The sequence below is a fragment of the Nicotiana tomentosiformis genome, chromosome 2 (genome assembly GCF_000390325.3).
Source record: "Nicotiana tomentosiformis chromosome 2, ASM39032v3, whole genome shotgun sequence".
Classification (NCBI taxonomy): Eukaryota; Viridiplantae; Streptophyta; class Magnoliopsida; order Solanales; family Solanaceae; genus Nicotiana; species Nicotiana tomentosiformis.
In genome coordinates, this window is record NC_090813.1 from 67,560,649 (window position 1) to 67,576,856 (window position 16,208).

The 16,208-nt window shown below is 38.3% G+C and overlaps 2 long non-coding RNA genes across 2 annotated transcripts; both read left to right on the forward strand.

The window, feature by feature from the left end:
* The first annotated feature begins 1,880 nt into the window (after positions 1-1,880).
* On the forward strand, positions 1,881-3,098 carry LOC138904781 (uncharacterized). Its single transcript, XR_011413475.1, has 3 exons — positions 1,881-2,206; positions 2,782-2,810; positions 2,879-3,098. It is a non-coding gene; the product is annotated as an uncharacterized lncRNA (long non-coding RNA).
* A 336-nt stretch (positions 3,099-3,434) lies between these two features.
* Positions 3,435-4,378, forward strand: LOC108945987 (uncharacterized). The gene is made up of 3 exons (XR_001970211.3): positions 3,435-3,664; positions 3,764-3,814; positions 3,939-4,378. It is a non-coding gene; the product is annotated as an uncharacterized lncRNA (long non-coding RNA).
* The last annotated feature ends 11,830 nt before the right edge of the window (positions 4,379-16,208 follow it).

The window sequence follows — 16,208 nt, forward strand, 5'->3', positions numbered from 1 at the left end:
AACAATAACCACTAGCACTCTAGGACACAACCCTGTCAGACTAGCCTCTCACCCAGTGCGGAGTGGCAAAGAGCTCCACTACCCCCTATCCTACAACCCTAATGCTAGACCTCCACACTTTCCTATCAAGGGCCATGTCCTCGAAAATCTGAAGTCTCGCCATATCCTGCCTGATCACCTCTCCCTAATACTTCTTGGGCTGCCCTCTACCTCTTCTTATACTTGTCAAAGCCAACCGCTCATATCTCCTTACTGGGGCGTTTGGACTTCTACTCAGCACATGCTCGAACCATCTGAGCCTAGCTTCCCGCATCTTGTCATCCATCGGGGCCACGCCCACCTTCTCCCGAATATCTTCATTCCTAATCTTATCCATCCTATTGTACCCGCACATCCACCTAAAAAATAACCGTTGTTAGAAGTTTCAATAATAAGATACCGTGAGGTTTTGATGAAGTACTATAAAGTATGATCGTGCGCACATATATTTTTTTTGTCTATTATTGAATTAAAACCTAAAATAATTAAATAAAATATCATACTTAGGAAAATAATTTAGAAAGAGGGGGATAAAATAGTGTGAGAAAATTTATACTTTGAACTAATCTAAAGAATATAATAAAGCAAGAAAATAATTGATAATTCAAAATAGTGTTGATAAAATTAAATATTCAAATATTATTGATAAATTAAATAGTATATGATGAAATATTAAAAATAAATGAAATTTTTATTTCATTGGAAAGAAAAAAATTATTTTCATCTATATAAAGTATATTATAATGGAAGTAATGAACAAGATATAAAGTAAGTAGCAAGTTAATAAAAGGTCACATAATAGCGTAACAATATTAAGTGGTGGATAACACAATAGCAATAGACGAGAAACAAAACAAAAAAAAGAGGAAAAATATGTAAACAAGTAATTTCAGTATAGGGATATAGAAGGATAAGAAAATTAAATTTGATATGAGAAATCTTTTTGAATTATAATGAGAAAAGTCATACTATACGGACAATATCACATGACTGAAAACATAATAGATGGAACTAAAATTAAAATAACCAATTAATAATGTCAAGCAACAAATTTAAAACATAAAGATATACTTTTAAATTTTCATGAAAAGTAAAAGTCACAATTCTATATTAAAAAGAAAAGGAAAGAATTTAATTGCTTATTGTACGTAATACTAAAATAATAATTAAATAAATATATTAGTAAATTTATGACTAACAATAAAGAACTTCTTTGTTTAAACTCTGGCCTATTATCAAAACTACCGATTTAGAATAACAATATGACATTATTTATATCATAGATACAACATTATATAAAAAAATATAAATATTATTATAATAGTGTGTAAAGAGGAGAATAGAAATAATATGATGGTACATTACTTTAAATCTTCTATCTATATAGAATAACAAAGGCAAAATCATATTAGGTTGACAAGTGGAATACCCACAATTCTAACACATGTAATAAATTAGGACAATTCTCCAAGATAGTTGGAGTTTCAAATTCAAACTACAAATCAACAAAATAAAGTTAAATTTAAAAAATATAAAAAACTTCCAATCCTTCCACGATTTTATTTTTGCAGTTATTCTTATTGATACACTTGCCTATTAAAAGCATAATTTCCTTCCCTTTATTTGGGCTGGCTGTTATTAAAAAAAGAAAGAATTCTCTCACTTTCTTAGTTGACCCTATTTTACTCAACAACTACCCTCTCAAATTTTCAATTACTTTTTTTATACATAAAAGTTTAAAAAAAAGGGTGAATAGAGAATAATTCCAGTTATTTCAACAAAACAGTCGGCATCAAACGTGAAGTTATTTCATCAAACATCAAACAGTCGGTATCAAAATAGTCGGATTTTATCCCACGACTAATCGTGCTCCCAAACGTGGGCTTCCAACCAAAAATCCCTATTTTATCTACACATCCATAACTGCATGATTTATGCGCTTTATATTTTCAAAACCTTTTCAACTTCATATTTTATCTACTCAGTATACCAGTCTGATTACAATTGCTTTGCAAATATGGCCACACAAGTTCATGATATCAAACAAATTTCAGGCAACTCGATGCAATGGAATCTCAAAGTTAGAGTCGTTCGAATGTGGGTTATGCCGGATCGCTTTAAGCCGAAAATACCGTATTCAATTGAATTGGTTTTACAGAATTCTAAGGTAACATATTCAACTTTCTCATAATTTTAAACTTCGTAAAGTACTCGCATTCTATATGAAAATTCTTTCTTCCACATTACTCAAATGTCTAAGAAGTTGCTCCAATAATTTTGACTTCCATATAAACAGATCTTTAAGTGATATGGAACCGACTGTGCCATTCTGTTTTTTGACTTCAAATCTTGAGGATAACTTTAGACATTGATTGTCCTAATATATACATATAAACAATCAGTTAAGTTGTATCTTTGTACATAATAACAGAGGTATTGTTCAAAATAACAGAGGTATTGTTCAAAATATAAAACTCTGGCAAATATTAGATATTGGTTGCCTTGCTTAGACTATCATCGGATGAACATACAGAAACTATGCTTATATATGAAATATGTGTAGTACAAGTATTCCTCTTTCTGTCCATTAATGTTGGCTTCATAATTGATATAGAACAAACTGTAGCATTCTGGTTTTTGACATCAAATCTTGAGGACAACTTTAGGCAGTGATGAAAGTATATACGAGCTTATAATTGTTGGCTTCATAATTGTGCACTAATAAGGAATCTAATTTTGTAGGGTGATCATATACATGCTTCAATCGGAAAGTATGATGTTAAGTTTTTTAGAAACAAGATACATGAAATTCGCTTATATCGTATGAACTACTTTGTAGTCAGACCAAATAATTTGAAGTTGAGGACTACGACACACAACCTGAGGCTGACATTTACTCAAAAGACATTTGTTGAGGAAACAAACTAATCCTTCATTTCATATGAACATCTTTAACTTGCGCCCTTTTGACCAACTAACAAATCAACATGATGTCGATGAGACAGAATTACTCGGTAATTCTTCTTTTCATTTTTAATGAACTAATGGTATTTGTAAAACTATGTGACTAAATTTTAAATTTATAGACGACCAAAGTGTCTTTATTAATGTTGTGCTTAAACATGATCAGTAAGTAATTCAAAAACAGAAACAATACTATGTTTTTATTAATCTTACCATGAAACGTATAGGAGGAACATGATTTTGGCAATCTTATGGAGCGAACTTGTTGATCAAATTCAACATCACTTGAATGAATCTACCGATGAGTCTTTGATTATTGTTTTCCCGCATATGAAAGCTCAAAAATTTTGAGGTTTACCAGAAATTACATATATTTTTGAATTTTAGTTTATAAAAAATTTTAAATTTCAAATTTATATTTATAGTTATCAATTATAATATTTTTAACCTATGAAATTTGGTGTAGACTTCAATTGCGGATGCTGACTGTTCTTATCCAAGTGAACTGGACGATATTCTTTATAAAAAATTCATGTTCAAGGTTATTGTTAAGCAAGAGAATATTGAGTCACAGGTCGAAGTCTACAAAGTTCTTAAGCTTACTGATGATGATGACCTTCTAAAGGAATACAACCACAGTTTATTCGAAGACACTATCACTGTAAATATTTTTTACTCACAAACCTCCTCATACAAAATTTAGGTATAAATACTTTTGCACTCAGAGGATGAATGTTTTTTTATTCTTTCTGTTTAACAGGATCCATAATTTTTTGATGGACAAAGCTCAAGTGGAGATAAGCTTTTCGGGGTAAATTTCATGAAATTTAAACTTTTACAGCATTATTTATTTAGTTAACAATTATTAGTCAAAATTATGCAACTAACAACAGTATTGCTCTCCAATTGCTATTAAATTTATTTATTTTTGGAAGGATCTTATGGCCGAAACTCAGCTGAAGTCTGTTTTGCAAACTCCCATCAAGAAAAGCGTATCAGAAAGTGGATCATCCGTGTGAGAAGATGGTAATGCTTGCAATACAAAATTATCTCCTTTGAAGACGTATGACAAGAAGACTAGATCCGCTAATAAGGCATCAGCAGTAGGACCAGATGACGACTTCAATTCTCAACTCTCTAGCAACAAGGTTCGCAGAGTCGTTAAGAAAGAAAAGAATCTCTGATTGGTTTTACTGAAATGCCTCTAGCTATGCAATTATATATTTTGTAGTTATGTCGAATGAACGTGCTGCTGCTGATATGTGATATGGTGAAATGACTCTACCTATGCAACTTCATATTATCTTTATTAATCATGAATTTAATTATTACTTATGTCGAATGAATGTGCTGTTGTTGCCTTAGAGATTTGCTATCTGCTTCATTATTGGTTGTGCTTTCATTTTTTGGCTCATTCTTTGCTGTCAGAAAATTTTCTATCTGCCTTATATGTAATCTCCGCAGAGCACTTTGTGCACTTCAAGTAGAATTAGAACATTTCTATTAAGCATTTAGTAGCTAATCAGATACCAAAGCATGTAAAAGATCATTTCTTTTACTATTGGCAAAGCAGAATGGGGAGCAACTGTTGTTAGGAACTTGCAACCAACACTCAGATATTGATTTCTCAATATTTTTTTCAATAACTAAATGCAATTAAGTGTGTAGAATATGTCATATCCAGAGCATATGTGCTGCTCAAAGGAGCAGTTAGCTGCAATTGCTAAAATTATTCATTAACAAAAGGAATAAAGTGTCAAGATAATTTCCATAACTTAGATCAAATTATTTCTGCTTTATACGTTTTTTCTGTTAGTCGTGATAATTTTTTTTTTCCGTCCACTTAATAATCTTAACTGAAGAGCAGAATGAGATAGAGTTAGCCAGCAAAATCATGCGTTACACACCAAAATACAATTATAGTTGAGTTTGAAGAGACAAAGAGCAAGAGGAAAAGAAGATGCAAAAGAGCGACAAGTAAAACTTTATTAGTTGTCATTATCCGTCCTCTCACGCATACTCTACACAGAAAATGTTTGAATGTAGTGGCAAGTTTAGGATGACAAAGAGTTCCATGAAACAAGCATTCGCGAAAAAGACATCATGATGTCCATACCACGAATTTTTATCGCATACTACGATACTTGGTGCGACACGTTAACATAATTACAATTGGTAGTCAACAATTTCAAATGAAAGGAAACATTGGCTTCCTTTAGTTAACCAATTCAATTCAGAGAGCTTTCATTGAGATGATAAACCAAATTCTAGAGCTCTGCCTGTGCACCTTCTTAACTGCAAATAGAACCAAACTCAGTACAAAATCAGCTCGAAGTACTAAAATTTGGTCAATTATTTCATGTTACTTTGGCTGGATTTTTTGTAATCCACAGATTATGCTTCAATCGTTCAAAATTAGCATATTCACAATAAGCAAAAGATCAACAATCCTACCACAAAGAAGAACCTTTTTCAGAAAACAACATAAATTACTCTCTCCATCTCAATTTATCAATTTATGTGGTACACCTTCTATTTTTAGTCGGTCCCAAGAAAAATATCATGCTTCTTTAGGTTCCAAAATAAAGATGCTAAATACCTTCAAGAATTGAAGAGCCTTCCTATCTTCTTCTTGCTTCCAATCATCATGCTTCGCAATTTCAACATTTCCATAAAAAGGAAACTAAATCAACTCAAATTAATCTCTGCAGAGCACTTTGTGCATTTGAAGTTGAATCAGAACATTTCTATTCCTCAGTAGTCTGCATAAATGGAGATGTGATTATGTAAATTAGCGTTTATACATCACAACAACAACAAAGGAAAATCACGTTAGGCACAAAAAATAAAAAGGGACGTTACTCTTGATGAGCAGATTACTTCAATTTAACTAACAAAGGTAGTCAAAAAATAGGCCAAGAATTACTATATAATCTGAAAAGGATAGGGGACAAGTATTCCAAAAATATCATCTCGGACGTCGCTGGAATCAATAGAATACATTGGATTTGTAAGTCCATGTGAGGCAAGGCACTCTCAGATTCTTTATACCCTTTAAAAACACTTATGACACCGGTGGCTAATACCTTCTCAAGACTATCGAACCTGAAATCCACTTTCCAACCTGAAGCATGAATGTAGAGTTATCAAATGATATTGAAAAAAAAACCATGAAAAAAAATAAACCATATAGCCAATAAAGCCTATACAAAGTGGAAGATCATTCTGTCCAAATCCAACCATTTTCATGGATTTGGACAGAATGGTATATGTGTAAAATTTCCCACGGAATTATTAAAGCTGACCCGACCGGTCGTTTTGACTATTGCAATCCTGTTCCCCCATTTACTGCTTAAATTGTGAATTACAGTTGTTATTTGGCTTGGCGGGGTAATTGGTTTGGGTCCGGTGAGGTTTTGAAATGATTTGGAGCGCTTAGTTCTAAGGTTTAGAATTTAAGTTGAAAAAGTTGACCGGATATTGACTTATGTGTAACGACAGTTTGCTAAGGAAATTAAGGTTTGGTGGTCCCGAGGTAGATCAATTAGTACAAAGATTATAGAAATTTTTCGGACTTTTTGGGTTGAACAATGCACCGATGTGTAAAGGAAAATTTTGTCGGAAAAAGGTCATTTTTGCGACCAATATGCGGTCGCAGCATCATTCTGCAGACCGCATAATGGTCGCAAAGTGGATCAGGAGAGGGGCAAGAATTGAGAAAAATCTGCGGTGCACTATGCGATCGCATACCTGTTTTGCGGTGCATTATGCAATCGCAGAATAAGTATGCGGGCCGCATAATGATCGCAGACCGGGTCAGTAACGCCCAGCTTTAGAGGCCAAATTATGCGGCGGATATGCGGACCGCATACCTGTTATGCGATCGCATAACTGCATCGGAGCTTCCATTCTTTCTAATTTTTGACCCGACCCAACTTCGATTTATATCCCTTGAAACTCATTTTTGAGCCAAAATATGATATTTTAGATAGAGGTGAGAGCATTTTAGAGAGAAAAAGTGAAGACTTAGTCATTTATCCACCAATTCTTGTTCAAGGTTTGAAGATTTCACAAGGATCTTGCTAGGGCTTCAAAGAGATAAGAATTTCTTTCCTCAATCCTTCAATTTCGGGTTTAGAGTAAAAATGAGTGATTAATAGTATGATTCTTGAGTATAAGAGTATTATGTATACATACCAATAAGGTTGTGAAAAGATTGTTAAGTTCAAATGGGTAAGGATTGGGTTGAAAATGGTAGAAATGTTCATAGATTTTAATTGAAGATTTGAGGGTCGAGTTGGTGTCGAATTTTGGTGAAATTTGTATGGTTGGACTCGTGGTTGGATGCGCATTCATATTCTATAACTTTTGTCGGGTTCCTATATGTGGTCCCCACGGGCAAATTTCGAATTAATTTCAGATTTTATTAGAAAATTAGTATCTCCTTATGAAATTAATTACAATAATTGGTATTGACTGAATCGAATGAATTGTGTCTAGATGTGAGACTTTCGGAGACCAATTCTCGTGGAAAGGGCATAGCGAAATAAAGAATTACACGGGTTGAGGTAAGTAACAGTTATAAATCTGGTCCTGAGGGTATGAAGCCCCGGATTTTGGTATCATGTGATTATTTTGGAGGTGACGCACATGCTAGGTGATGGGCGTGTGGGCGTGCACCGAGGGGATTGTGACTTGGTCAGTCCCGGAAAAATATAAAGTTAAATAATTTGTTGTTAGCTATATGCTCTCTATGTGATAGTACTGTTGGGACCCGCAGAGGTCGCGTACTTGTTGAATTGCCTGTTAAATGCTATATATACTCAGTCTCAATTTTTACTTGTATATTTTATCTCAGTCTCTGTTATTATTACTATTGATACATCATATCATTGTTGTTTGGGCTGATTTCATGATTATTGAGAGCCCGAGATACTAGAGAGATTTATGACTGAGTGAGGCCGAGGGCCTGATTGTGAAATATTGATACTATAGCACGTGAGTTGTTCGTGCAGCACGTGAGTTGGCCGTGCAGATCCTTATATTATACTATAGCATGTGAGTTGGCCGTGCAGTACGTGAGTTGGCCGTGCAGATCCTTATATTATACTATAGCATGTGAGTTGGCCGTGCAATACGTGAGTTGGCCGTGCAACACGTGAGTTGGCCGTGCGGATCCTTATATTATATTATAGCACGTGAGTTGGCCGTGCAAATCAGATATTTATATTATGGCACGTGAGTTGTCCTTGCAACACGTGAGTTGTCCGTGCAGATTATAGTGCTTGGGCTGTAGGAGCCCCTCCGGAGTCTGTACACCCTCAGTGAGCTCGTGTACCCATTGAGTGTGAGTGCTGAGGGTGGGGAGCCCAGTGGGTGATTGTTGTCATAAGAGGCTGCACTTGTTTTTCATTGGTTGATGCACTTAGGTTCTATCCGTTATTGTTGTAAAATCTCTGAAAGATTTTATATTCGGATTACATGAAATTGAATTGTATAAAAATTGATTTGACTTAAATTGCTGGATTTGAAAGCATGTCTATTCTTTGTTGGAATTACTGAAAGTGAACTATAACTGTGTAGCTCGTCTTTATCTTCAGTTCCTTAGTTATTATTGTTACTTACTGAGTTGGTTGTACTCATACTGCACCCTGCACTTCGTGTGCAGATCCAGGTGTTCCCAGTTATAGTAGGTGTTGATTCTTCCGTACAGTTGATTTTTCGGAGGTTTAGAGGTACCTGCCGTGTTTTGCAGACCCTGTCTCTCCTTCCCTTTCTCTGTATCACTATATTTTGGTCTTAGACTATTGTAGACCGTACTTTTCCAGACTTGTATTCATATTAGATGCTCATGTACTTAGTGACACCAGGTTTTGGGGAGGGTTCATATCAGTATTTGTGGGATTTCGTATTGTATTTAAATATTATACTTTCAAACTTAAAAGAAATGGTAGTTTATTGATATTATCGGCTTGCCTAGTATCGAGATAGGCACCATCATGACGGGTGAGATTTTGGGTCATGCCAAGTTGGTATCAGAACCTAGGTTACATAGGTCTCACGAGTCATGAGCAGGTTTAGTAGAGTCTTGCGGATCGGTACGGAGACGTTTGTACTTATCTTCGAGAGGCTGCAGAACCCTTAGGAAAAATTTCACTTTCTTGTATTCTGGATCGGGCCGTACGACCTCGGCAGAAATCGTGCTTAATAATACTAGTATAATAATTATACGATACTTGGACAGTTTATTGCAGCTTGTAAAGCTATTTGATAAATTGAAAATTTATTGAAATTGAATTGCAGCTTGTAAAGCTATTTGATAAATTGGAATTTTTATTGAAATCGAAGGATTTAATTAATAGATTGGAAATTGTTGCATTTGAAGGATTTTTTAATTATTTCTGCTAATTGAATAAAATTATTGTTAACTTTGTGAATCATGCTGATTTGAATAATTATAATTTATTCCATTTATTATTGTTAACCCTTAGTGAGTGTCAAAGTCGGCCATCTCGTCTCTACCACTTCGAGATTAGGCTTGATACTTACTGGGTACACGTTGTTTACGTACTCATGCTACACTCGCTGCACTTTTTGTGCAGGATCTGAAACAGATACTAGTGGAGGACCTATCATCGCACATCTTCGTTATCGAGGGGCATAGTGGTGAGCTGCTTTTCTGAGCCGTCCTGCAGCTACCAGTGCCTCTTCTTGTATTTTTAATTATGTCTATTTTCATTTCAGACAGTATTTGGAGTTTTGTATAATCTACTAGATGCTCATACACTTGTGACACCAGGTCTTGGCACACACATTGGTAGAATTTGGTGTCTTATATTTTTCTTGGATTTAAATTTTATCGATATATGTTTAATTTATTAGTTGGCTTGCCTAGCTATATTGTTGGGCGCCATCACAACCTATAGGTGAAATTGGGTCGTGACTATATGGCATCAGAGCACTAGGTTCACGTAGGTCTCACAAGTTAGGAGCAGACCTAATAGAGTCTTGTGGATCGGTACAGAGACGTGTGTACTTATCTTCGAGAGGCTATAGGGTGTTAGGAAACTACATTTCTTCATATTCCATCGTGCAATTAATGTAGTACTAAATATCCTTCTCTTATTCTCTCACAGATGGTGAGAACGCGCTCTAATGAGGTTCCAGACCAGGGAAGAGCTACTCCCCCAGTTGCTAGAGGCCGAGGGAGGGCTCTAGCCCGTGGTAGAGGGCGAGGACGTCCCGGAACTGTTCAAGTTATGCCGCCAGTAGGTCCAGCAGAGAACCCCATTGTTGAGAAATAGGATGAGATGCCTGTGGCAGAGCCAGCTCCGGTGGATTTCACATCTGCACCGAGATTTTAGGATGTTATGGGTCGTATGTTGCGGTTCATGGACAATATGACTCAGGACGGTTTATTTCCGGCAGACCCAGACACACCTCAAGCGGGCGGGGGAGCACAGACCTCTACCGCACAGGCTCATGGACATGTAACTGTTGTATATCAGACCCAGGGTGCACTACCCGTGGGTGGAGCCCAGCCAGTGGCAACAGCTACACCTGAGCCCAGGCCAGCTGCAGCTGCTGATCCTCAGAAACTATTGGACAGATGGACTAGACTACATCCTCCTGTCTTTGGGAGTGAGTGACATGAGGATCCCCAGGATTTCATTGTTCGGTGCAAGGATATACTATACAACATGAGGATATTGGAGTTTCATGGGGTAGAATTTGCTACTTTTCAGCTAGAGGGCAGAGCCCGTAGATGGTGGCAGTCTTATGTTCTTGACAGACCAACAGATTCTCCTCCCATGACTTGGGATAGGTTCACCCATATCTTCCTCGACATGTATATTCCACCCTCTCATAGGGAAGAGTTACGGTTTCAGTTTGAGCAGCTCCAGCTGGGACAGATGTTAGTGACCGATTATAAGGCGAGGTTCTCTGAATTATCTCGCCATGCACTTATGATACTCCCTACTGAGGCGGAGAGAGTACGGAGGTTTGTAGCCAGTTTACATACTGGCATTCATGCCACTATGTCTCGAGAGGTTGAGATGGGTACTTCTTATGAGCTAGTCGTGGAGATAGCTCGGAGGATTGAGGATGTACGTCAGCGTAGCCGAGAGCAGGTTACTAGAGATAAGCAGTTTAGGTATTCTGGAGATTTCAGAGATGCTCTGTTTGGGGGCAGAGGTCGGTTCGTGAGAGGGCAGTCCAGTAGGCCCCCATATCCAGCACCACCGCCTCCTCGAGGTGCTCTAGTGCGACCCTATCTTAGTGCTATACCAGAGAGTTTTTATCGCCCACCAGCTATTCAGGGTTGTTCTAGTGGGTATTCAGGTCACCAGGGCCAGACTTCTAGTCAGCAGCTTATCGCACCGAAAAGTTGTTACAAGTGCGGGGATCCTAGTCACATACAGAGATTCTGCCCCAGACTGTGGGGTAGACCAGTGCAGCAGGGTCAGCAGCCTATGATTACCGCACCAGTTGCTCCACCAGTAGTCCGACCACCAAGAGGTGGAGGACAGGTGGGTAGGGTCCGTCCTAGAGGTGGAGGTCAGCCAGGCGGAGGCCAGCCAGTTGGCGCTCCATCTCGGTTCTATGCTTTTCCGGCCAGACCAGATGCAGAGGCCCCAGATGCCATGATTACATGTATTATTTCTGTTTGCAACAAAGATGCCTCGGTATTATTTTATCCAGGATCTACGTATTCATATGTTTCATCTCTATTTGCTCCATACCTGGGTGTTTCTCGTGAGTCCTTGAGTACTCCTGTTTATGTGTCCACTCCTGTGGGCGATTCGGTTATTATGAACCATATCTACCAGTCCTGTATTATTACATTCTGTGGTTACGAAACTAGAGCAGATCTCCTATTGCTTGAGATGACCGATTTTGAAATTATTCTGGGCATGGACTGGTTATCTCCATATCATGTTATTCTAGATTGTCATGCCAAGACTGTTACCTTGGCTATTCCAGCATTGCCTAAACTGGAGTGGAAGGGTTCGTCTGTTAGTTCATTTAATCGAGTTATTTCTTTTATAAAGGCTCAAAACATGGTTAAGAAGTGTTGTTTGGCTTATCTAGCCTATGTTCAGGATACTACTGTAGAGACTCCGACTATTGATTCAGTGCCTGTAGTTCGGGAGTTCTCTAATGTATTTCCTTCATATCTTTCAGGTATGCTACCTGATCGTGATATTGATTTATGTATTGACTTGGCTTCAGATATCCAGCCTATATCTATCCCACCGTATTGCATGGCTCCGAAAGAATTGAAAGAACAACTTGAGGAGTTACTAGCCAAAGGGTTCGTCAGACCGAGTGTATCGCCTTGGGGTGCACCGATATTATTTGTGAAGAAGAAGGATGGAACAATGCGGATGTGTATTGATTACCGCTAATTGAACAAAGTCACTATTAAGAACAAGTACTCATTGCCGCATATTAATGATCTATTTGACCAGTTGCAGGGTGCTAGGGTGTTCTCTAAGATCGACTTGAGGTCGGGGTACCATCAGTTGAAGATTCGGGATTCAGATATTTTGAATACTACTTTTTGGACTAGATATGGTCATTATGAGTTTCTGGTGATGTCCTTCGGTTTAACTAACGCCCCGACAACGTTTATGGATCTGATGAACATGGTATTTAGGCCATATATTGATTCGTTTGTCATTGTATTTATTGATGACATTTTGATTTACTCGCGCAGTAAGGAGGAGCACGAGCAACATATAAGAGTGGTGCTTCAGACATTGCGGGAACAAAAGCTATATGCTAAGTTCTCCAAATGTGAGTTCTGGCTAGAGTCTGTAGCATTTTTGGGACATATTGTATCGGGCGAAGTTATTAGAGTTGATCCCAAAAAGATTGAGGCAATTCAGAATTGGCATCGTCCCACTTCAGTGACTGAGATCAGGAGTTTTTTGGGTTTAGCAGGTTATTATCGTCGGTTCGTTGAGGGTTTTTCATCTATTGCAGTACCTTTGACCAAATTAACCTAGAAGGGAGCTCCGTTTCGATGGTTCAATGATTGTGAGGCGAGCTTTCAGAAGCTTAAGACAGCATTGACTATAACACCAGTGTTAGTGTTGCCTTCCGGTTCGGGGATGTATACAATATATTGTGATGCTTCACACGTTGGTTTGGGTTATGTATTAATGCAGGAAGGGCGAGTTATTGCATATGCTTCACGTCAGTTGAAGCCCCACGAGCAGAATTATCCGGCATATGATTTGGAGTTAGTTGCGATTGTTCACGCTCTTAAAATTTGGAGGCATTATATTTATGGGGTGTCTTGTGAAGTTTACACTGATCATTGCCATTTGTAGCATTTGTTCAAGGAGAGGGACCTAAATTTGAGGCAGCGCAGATGGCTGGAATTACTAAAAGATTATGATATTACTATCCTATATCATCCGGGCAAAGCAAATGTGGTTGCAAACGCCTTGAGTAGAAAGGCAGAGAGTATGGGTAGTTTGGCTTTAATTTCAGCAGAGGAGAGGCCATTATCTTTGGATATTTAGTCCTTGGCCAACAAACTTGTGCGGCTGGATATTTCAGAGCCCAGCCGAGTTCTTGCATGTGTTGTAGCTCAGTCTTCACTATTTGAGCAAATCAAGGCTCGCCAGTATGATGATCCACACTTAATGGTTCTTCGAGAAACGGTACTACAGGGTTGGTGCCAAGGAAGTTACTATTGGAGCAGATGGCGTTCTGTGACTCCAAGATCATCTATGTGTCCCTAATGTGGATGGACTGAGGAAAATGATCCTAGATAAGGCACACAATTCTCGGTATTCTATTCATCCAAGTGCTACGAAGATGTATCGTTACCTAAGGCAGCATTATTGGTGGCGACGAATGAAAAAGGACATAGTTGAGTATGTAACTAGGTGTCTAAATTGCCAGCAAGTTAAATATGAGCAACCAAGGCCAGGTGGCCTACTTCAGCAGATGACCATACCAGAGTGGAAATGGGAACACATCACTATGGACTTTGTAGTTGGGTTGTCGCGGACCTTGCGGAAGTTTGGTGCAGTTTGGGTCATTATTGACAGGCTGACCAAGTCAGCACATTTTATTCCTGTTGTGACTACGTATACTTCAGAGAGGTTAGCCCAGATTTATATTCAGTAGATTGTTCGGTTGCACGGTGTGCCAATTTCTATCATATCAGATAGAGGCCCTCAGTTTATTTCACATTTCTGGAGAGCAGTACATAGTGAATTGGGGACCCGTGTAGAGTTTAGCACAGCCTTTCATCTGCAGACCGACGGTCAGTCAGAGCGGACAATTCAGATTTTGGAGGATATGCTCAGGGAATGTGTGATTGACTTTGGAGGTCAGTGGGATTGTTTCTTGCCTTTGGCCGAGTTTGCTTATAATAACAGTTACCAATCCAGCATCGAGATAGCTCAATTTAAGGCTTTATATGGTCAGCGATGTCGTTCGCCCATCGGGTGGTTTGAGCCCGGTGAGGCTAAGTTATATAGTACTGATTTGGTGAAGGATGCCTCGGGAAAGGTAAAGTTGATTCAGGAGTGACTTCGTATAGCGCAGTCTAGACAGAAGAGTTACGCAGATCAGAAAGCGCAAGATTTATCCTTTATGATGGGTGAAAAAGTTCTCTTGAAGGTTTCGCCGATGAAGGGAATCATGAGATTCGGGAAGAAGGGCAAGTTGAGCCCAAGGTTTATAGTCCCATATAAGGTGTTGATACGAGTTGGGGAGGTTGCTTATGAGCTTGCATTACCTCCCAGTCTATCTGGAGTTCATCCGGTTTTCCATGTATCTATGTTCCGGAAATATCATGCCGACCTGTCACATGTGTTGGACTTCAGCACAGTTCAACTAGATAATACTTTGGGTTATGAAGAGGAGCCAGTTGCCATTGTTGATAAACAGGTTCGCCAGTTGAGGTCCAAGAGGATTTCTATAGTAAAAGTCCAGTAGAGGGGCCAACCAGTCGAGGAAATGAATTGGGAGGCCAAGGAAAACATGCAGAGCAGATATCCAAACTTATTCAGCACTTCAGGTATAATTCTAAACTCGTTCGAGGACGAACATTTGTTTTAGAGGTGGAGAATGTGATGACCCAAAATGTCATCTTTAAATTTAATAATTAATTCTGTGTTCTAAAACTTCGAAAAACACTATTTATCATTCCTTGACTTGCATGCGGAGTCCGTAAAATTTTTCGAAAAGTTTTTATGTGAAAAATAGATTTAAATATGAATTAGAGCTTTAAAACTCAACTGAGTTGACTTTGATCAATATTTTTAGCAAACGGACTCAGATCAGTATTTTGACAGTTTCGGTAGGTTCGTATCGTGATTTGGGACTTGGGCGTATGCCTGGAATCAAATTTTGAGGTCCTTAGCCCGAGATATGGATTTTTGATGAAACAATTAAAAGTTTAAGTTCAAATAGTGACCGGATGACGAATTATGTGCAAACGAACCCGGAATAGAATTTTTATGATTCCAACAGCCCCGTATGGTGATTTTGGACGTAGGAGCGTGATCGGAATTTTATTCGGAAGTTTGTTGTGAAATTAGCCTTGAAATGGCTAAAACAAGAATTTAAGTTTGAAAGTTTGACCGGGGAGTTAACATTTTGATACCGGATTTGGAATACAGTTTCGAAAATATTCATAGCTCCGTTATGTCATTTATGACTTGTGTGCAAAATTTGAGGTCAATCGGACTTGATTTGATAGGTTTCGACATCGAATGTAGAAGTTGGAAATTTAAAGTTTTATTAAGCTTGAATTGGAGCATAATTCGTGGTTTTAGCTCGTTTTATGTGATTTGAGGTTTCAAATAAGTTCGTATAATATTTTTGGACTTGTTGGTATATTTGGTTGAGGTTCCGAGGGCCTCGGGTGAGTTTCAGATGGTTAACGGATCAAAAATTGGACTTAAAACAGCTGCTGCAATTTTTTCCTTTCTGCTGGAAATTCTAGGCCAAGATCGAGACCCAAGATCGAAGACACGATCGAGGCCGAGGATCGAGGCCATGATCGAGGCCACAATCGAGGCCGAGGATCGAGTCCATGATCGAAGCCACGATCGAGGCCGAGGATCGAGGCCATGAGCGAACCATGATCGAGGCCGAGGATCGAGGTCATGATCGAGGGTTTCTTCCCAGAATTATAAAAGAGGGCATTCGTCTCATTCGCCATTTTTAACAAA